This window comes from Coffea eugenioides, chromosome 10, assembly GCF_003713205.1.
Source record: "Coffea eugenioides isolate CCC68of chromosome 10, Ceug_1.0, whole genome shotgun sequence".
NCBI lineage: Eukaryota > Viridiplantae > Streptophyta > Magnoliopsida > Gentianales > Rubiaceae > Coffea > Coffea eugenioides.
In genome coordinates this window covers 11,262,673-11,270,062 of record NC_040044.1, presented here as the reverse complement: position 1 = coordinate 11,270,062, position 7,390 = coordinate 11,262,673, and the positions used below count along the sequence as shown (strand labels likewise).

Sequence of the window (7,390 nt, the reverse complement as noted above, 5' to 3'; positions counted from 1 at the left end):
TCCATAGCTGAAGTTAGGGTGATCTCTCCAGTCCGGATTATACGTGTTCGAGTACGGGTTATAGGGCTTTCTTGGCGCGGACGCGTGGCCAGTCATGTTTATTTGCTCCATACTTTTTTCTTGAATCATTGGGCACATCTCTGTAGAATGACCCATAGTAGTGCAAATCCCACACACATTGGCCTGTGATGCATTTCCTACAGCCAGTTGCCTAACAAAAGATGTTAACTCAGTCAACTGCTGTTGGATAGAAGATATCTCCACCTCATTCACCTTGCGTGTTGGGACATCCTCCCTCGTACCAAATTGCTACGAATTCTCGGCCATTTCTTCAATTAGCTCTAACGCTTCTCGAGGAGTCTTGTTCACCAATACCCTTCCACTTGCAGCATCAATTATACTCCTGTCTCTGAAAAGTAACTCTCGTACAAATATTGTATGAGTAATTGCTCACTTATTTGGTGTTGAGGGCACTTGATGCACAACTTCTTGAATCGCTCCCAGTAATCATAGAGCGATTCCCCTGGATATTGTTTAATGCCGCATATCTCCTTCCTTAGACTTGCAACTCAAGACGCAGGAAAATATTTGTCTAAGAATTTTTTCTTTAGCTGGTCCCACGTGGTGATGCTACCTGGCGGTAGGTAGTACAGCCAGTCTTTTGCAGAGTCCTTCAAGGAGAAGGGGAATACCCTCATTTTTATCTGTTCCTCTGTAATCCCCGGGAGTTTCATACTGTTGCAAACGACATCAAACTCTTGCAAGTGCTTGTAAGGCTCTTCACCTGATAAACCATGAAAAGATGGCAAGAGATGAATTAGACTAGATTTTAACTCAAATGGAGTGTTATCATTCAAACTTGGAAAAGTAATGCATAAAGGCTGCTGATTTAAATCAGGAGCAGTCAACTCCCTTAATGTTCGTGCATTTGCCATGGTGACTTCCTCTTGGTCCGAATCACTTGAATTATCACCACGTAAATTTGTCGACTTCACCTCTGGATTAAGTCCCTGAGGTGCAGCACTGTATTGCTCCTCTCTGAGCTGTCTAATTTCTTTCCTAGTTCGGCGTGTAGTCTTCTCTACTTTTGGGTCGAAGATCAATTCGCCTGTACGAGAAGAACGAGGCATGCACTAGAAAAAAATACCATGGAATTAAAATAAAATAACACTTAAAAAAGAAACAAATAATTAACGTTAGTCCCCGACAACGGCGCCAAAAATTGACAGGTTGTCGATGCCTGTGCAATAATAAAAATAAATCTAATTGCTAATTAAAATAACCAAAAGCCGATTCCAAGTACTAGATCAAGGACTCTAGGTGTGCAATGGGTCACTTGATTCACCATGTTCCCGAAGAGTTTGTTTGATCCGATATACCCGAATGGGGTGACTTTTTCACAAATAATTATTAATATGTAAACAGGGCAAGTAGGGTCGTATTCTCAGGGACTGGGGATATTATCTCTCTTTTATGTTCAAAGTAACAATGGAGAATTTTTTATAGCAATGACAATAAGTAAATGATTCGAATAAAAATAAATAGCCAACAAAAGATTAAATGACAAATTACTAAAATCAGAGTAATAATAACTAAAGGTCTAGCTAAGAAATAATTTCAGCAATGATTCACCCAATTGATCATCGATGCAAAGGCAATTCCAATTATTTACTAATAAATAGGTTATAACTGCTAAACAAGCGATGACAGTTAACCCCTCCTTATTGTGTCGGTAATTAAGGTACGCTCGTTAATCACTGCTCTAATTGAAAAATAATTCTAGATACGCCCGTAAGATTTAATTCCCCAATTGTCTTACGTATTAGAGGAGCCCTATTCTAACCAAATAATGCACTACCAGGGTTATTTCATCTTAGCCCGCGTATTCTCCCGACATAAACCCAATCATGCCAGTTGTCACCATTTCAGAACAATTAAATAATTACGGATTTAACGCTCCAATTAACAATAGATTATCAAATTAACTAATTATCTGGATCTAAGACAATCAATTAATTGAACAATCATAAGCACTGTAATCAGAGAATATGTGAATACCAATAAATAAAAGAAAAATATAAAATTAAATCGATCTCACAATTTTTAGACGAACCAAAGCCTCCGTTGTTTCTTGACTAGAAAAAAAGGGGTTTAGTTCATCGTGGATGAGAAAAACCCATACAAAGCTATAGAGAAAGTAGTGGCCATTGTCTTGGAAATTGGGAGAATTCAATTCGCTTCAATCAATAAGAAAAGCAAGCTCCAGCAAGTTACTTCTGGTCTTCACTTCGTATGACATACCAAGAAGGAAAAACTACTAAGAGCCAAAAAAACGAAAAAGTCAAAAGGTAAGCTAAAGAAAACGTCATGCTAGTTGTCTCCCTATTGCCTATATCAAATCTCCTATTTTGCGGCAGCCCCCAAGGAAGAAAAAATGAAGCTTCACGTCTTCTCCGCTTCCTTCGGGAATCACCAAAAAAAGGGAAGGGTTCCCTGTTTTCCCAAAAATGCCCCTGTGTTGACTGCTACTTGAACTCCTTTCCTGATGACTGTCAAATTGGCACTTGTTGTGGTATTTTCGTTCCACTCTCTGTAATAAATGCAAATTTTCAAAAGTGAGTGGAATCTAACAATTAATCCACATGGGGTCAGGTAATAGGGGAAATTAATAATAAAAGAAATGATAAAATTGCGACCTATCAAGCCCACCGAGTATTACATCATAGGCGCAGTGGGAACGATATACTGAATATCAAAGTAAGTGCATCTGATGGAAAATTCATTATACCTTAAAGGACTCACAGCCACACTATTTGTACAATTAATTCTCTGTCGATTATCATATGATCAAGAAATCCATAAAATGACTACAAGCCTAGACAAGAAAGATAACTGTTTGGTTGGTGAATGTGCTGGATAATTGCAAACTACTGCAATTATTGGTTGGTTGGATTGAGGTTTTAACTTAGTGCTATATAACACAGGAAAAAATTATGAAAATTAATAAATGTTTGCATCTACTCTATGTACATTTCTCCTATCGAATTGTGGGACACTAAGAAGACAATTCTTTTCTTGGCATGTTCTAAGGATACAATTGCAATAAGACAGAGTTTCTAATCAAAGTTAGACTCCGACAGAAGAGTAAATGAGTGGTGAGGGCCTACAAACCAGATGGTGACACCAGAGTCACTGCCATTTGGTGGGAAGCCTTTATGGTAGGAACGCTTTGATAGTGCCTACGGTAGGAAGGGCTGCAGAGATCGACACGTGTTGGAGTTGAATGGAGTCCAAACGGAGACGTTAAGTTGTAGCAGAGCGCGTGGAGAGGAAAGATGCATGCACCGTCTGCAGATGCAACCAAAAAACCACACGGACTTCCATACGATGTTGTAGATTGGGCCAGGAAGGGTAATTGCAGGTTAGAACCGGAGGCATTTATGCATTTGCAAATGTACCCATTACCAATGGAAAAATGCTGCAAATGCCTTCGACAAAAAATGTGCATAAAGAAGGTATCGAAATTTTAACAAATAATAAATGTAAATCTCACACTTGTGGAGGATAATAATTTGGAAGAAGGAAAAGTGGAGCAGAGTTAGTATAACAAAATTAGTATAGTCGGGAATTATTTTTCCCTCTATAGATTGTTCACGAATATAAGAGTCAACCACTAAACAAAAATGTCATGTATATCTAATCAATAACTACATATAAATTAAATTTAGTTCATGTACAAAATGATCCTAAAATAATTAGTACACTACAATACCCTATTATTTTAACAACAAAAAATACTTTTTGGCAAAAGTCTCCAATATACATGATATATGTATGAGAGGTATTTTAGCATCTTTTCATCTCTTGTTTTCCCATATTGTATCTCATGTGTAATCATTGATGTTAATTTCAGGAAGAATATTTTTTATAATAAAATTAGTTCGAATGTAATTAACAGGTTGAGATTTTTTTGGAAAAAATATCTGCGAAATATTTTGGAAGTTATATTTTATTTTCCCAAAAATAAAAGATTGCTATTTTTTCCCAATTGTTGCCATTAACATTTCAGTTTGTAGACTAATTTTTATGAATGTAGAATTAGTTTAGTTAACAAAAATTGAAGTCGTGTTGGTTCGAGGACTGACATGCTATTGTTGTTATTTTACATGTGAAAAATATAACCTAAATAATGAAATAAATAATAGCTATTTTAAAAAAAGGAAACAGGTGCTCAATTGATTGCATTCAAACTACGATTTCTGTTACTGCATAATTGCTAAATTATATTCGTATTCATAAGCAATCAATATGCATCATATATTGACCAGGAGTAAATTACTGATTACTTAACAAATCGTATCTAAACACATGATGTGATATACATTGCATTTGGTCACCGAATACTCATACCATTTGCCTTTATTTCCATCTATGTTATAAAGCTGCAAAATTCTCTTGATTATATTAGTGAAAATGCTTAAAATCTTTTTACAAAAGTAGAATCAATTTATTTACAAAATATTAATACTTTTAGGAGAAGCAATGCATTGTAGGAATGGTTTACTAGTTATTAAGTAAACATAACTACTACATTAAAAAGTTCCAAAAAAGGTTGAGTAATTATAATTTATTTACGAGTGCTTTCGAATGGAAGTATTAGGGGATTAATTTCTTTGATTCAATAATTTTTAGATATTGTAATTATGAAAAGAAGAAAGAATTTTTTGAGATTCTAACTATATTATTAATATATGTAATAAATTTGATATTTGTGCAAGTTTTCATGTCTTTTATTTTCGGCAACGAAATTTGTGCAAATATGGTAAAACATCCCTCACATGTATGTCATGGATATTTGAGACTTTGAATAACAAAAAGTGCTGTTGTTAAAATAACATTGTATCATAGTGCGCTAATTATTTTTGGACCGTTGTATACGTGAACTGAATTTAATTTAAATTATACAAAAGATTTGTATGTGCAAGTGATTTTCATTTAATTGTTGGATCTTTTTTTATGAACAATCTGCCAAGGAAAAAGTTCGAGACCATACTGATTTTATTATTATACCAATTTTGTCATTTTGTTATTGTTGTACTATTTCTTACATTGTTTGGGCTTTAACTCTTATTAATTCTTGTGTCGTAGATGAAAATTTATTAAAATTTTATCATCTTAGTATATTCGTAGGTGTTAAAATATAAAAATTGTGATATATAAACAAGTGATATTCTATATATAAGTATGAAGATTTGTTGTTATTGGTATTCAAACCTTCAAACTTTTTAAAAATAAAAAATTATTAAAAAGTTATAATGTGACAAAATGTTAATAATTTTTGTCCAAGGTTATCAACAAAGTGAAACTTCTTTTCATAGTATTTAAAAAAAATACAAAAAAATTAATTAATATCTATAATCATTTATTATATAGGTATATTATGAGTACTTACTAAGTAAGGTACTTGCAGCCTTAATGACTAATAAAACCTCTTATCATTATTTAAAATAAACTTCATAATATTAGTTTGACAACAGTTTTTAATGTAAAACTGTACATGTATTGCAAAAATCAGTAAGTGTTATTCGTTAATAAAATTTACCATGTTACTACTAAGATTTAGTATCAATGAATAAAAACTTAATGTTAGTTGAAGTAAACTTACTCTCCAAAATAGTGTGAATTTACCGAAACCGACTAACAACCATTCGTAATTAAATTTGGTTGCTAAAAATAGTTTTCGTGATCGGTCAAAAATTGAGGGGCATGAAAATTTATTTTGATTGTTAACATGCAATGAAAAGGCGAACTACTAAGCGTGACAGGTGGTGTTAAACTAAGTCAGTCAACCCAAATTTGCGAGCTATTCAAACCAACAGCTACGGTCAAATGAAATATTGGCCTTGTTATTGACCGTTGATATAGATATGGTTACAATTCTAATTTTGACGCAATTTCTGTATATTGAGAGATAGAAGTTAAGTTAAGGGAATTATACCATGTTTGGGTAGAATAAAATTGTTCCTAAGTTGTTTAAACTTATAATAACAATTACAAGTTTAATAAAACTTGTATTTGACTGTTAATAGGTTAGAAAATTGTGGGAGTTATGATAAAAGTTTTGTAGTGAATAATAATAAAACAGGTAAATGTATACTTCAAATAAAATAAAGAAGAAAGAATTTTTGGAGTGTGTGATTGTGTGGAGATGATTTTGAAGTATAAGGAAGAGATATTTGAAGTTTAACGACCGTTATACAACTTTCGAAACAAACAAATTCATTCTAAATATTTTTTTGGAATAATTTCATAAATCAAATCGCGGTCACTTTTTGTAAAGTATCACTTTCCCATAAAAGACCAACTCTTTATGGCTTTCCTCCATTATAAGAACAGAGTACCCATTTTCCCATTAACAAATTTATTTATCGGATAAAATAAAAATAAACCCGTTTTCCAATAAAACACCAGTTCTTTATGGCTTTCCTCTATTATAAGAACAGAGTACCCATTTTTCGATAAACAAATTTATTTATCGGATAAAATAAAAATAAACCCGTTCTCCAATAAAATACCAGCTCTTTATGGCTTTCCTCCATAAATTATCCATTTTTCCATTTTTTCATAAGCTAATTTATTAGTTGGATAAAATCAGAATAAAATTAGGTTGAATGGCAAATTACCCTTTAGGATACAATGAAAAATAAGAAACTAACCTACAGCAAGTTTAAACTCTGTTTCCACTAGCTATAGATATGCAACAAATTGTTTTTGCAAACTCAAGACACCTAATTTATAAAGTTTCAAGGAACCTTTAGAACTGTGATGAAAAGAAACTTATTCATTCTAAATTTTTGTTTGGGATAATTTCATAAACCAAATCGCGGTCACTTTCTGTAAAGTATCACTTTCCCATAAAAAATTAGCTCGTTATGGCTTTCCACCATTATAAGAACAGAGTACCCATTTTCCCATAAATAAATTTATTTATCGGATAAAATAAAAATAAACCCGTTTTTCAATAAAACATCAGCTCTTTATGGCTTTCCTCCATTATAAGAATAGAGTACCCATTTTCTCATAAACAAATTTATTTATCAGATAAAATAAAAATAAACCCGTTCTCCAATAAAATACCAGCTCTTTATGGCTTTCTTCCATAAATTATCCATTTTCCCATTTTTCCATAAGCTAATTTATTAGTTGGATAAAATCAGAATAAAATTAGGTTGAATGGCAAATTACCCTTTAGGATACAATGGAAAACAAGAAACTAACCTATAGCAAGTTTAAGCTCCGTTTCCACTAGTTATAGATATGCAAGAAATTGTTTTTGCAAACTCAAGACACCTAATTTATAAAGTCTCAAGGAACCTTTAGAACCATTATA

At 32.7% G+C, this 7,390-nt stretch overlaps 1 non-coding gene across 1 annotated transcript; it reads left to right on the top strand.

Moving 5' to 3' along the window:
• The first annotated feature begins 456 nt into the window (after positions 1-456).
• On the top strand, positions 457-563 carry LOC113750972. Its single transcript, XR_003464736.1, has one exon. It is a non-coding gene; the product is annotated as a small nucleolar RNA R71 (small nucleolar RNA).
• Positions 564-7,390: the final 6,827 nt, after the last annotated feature.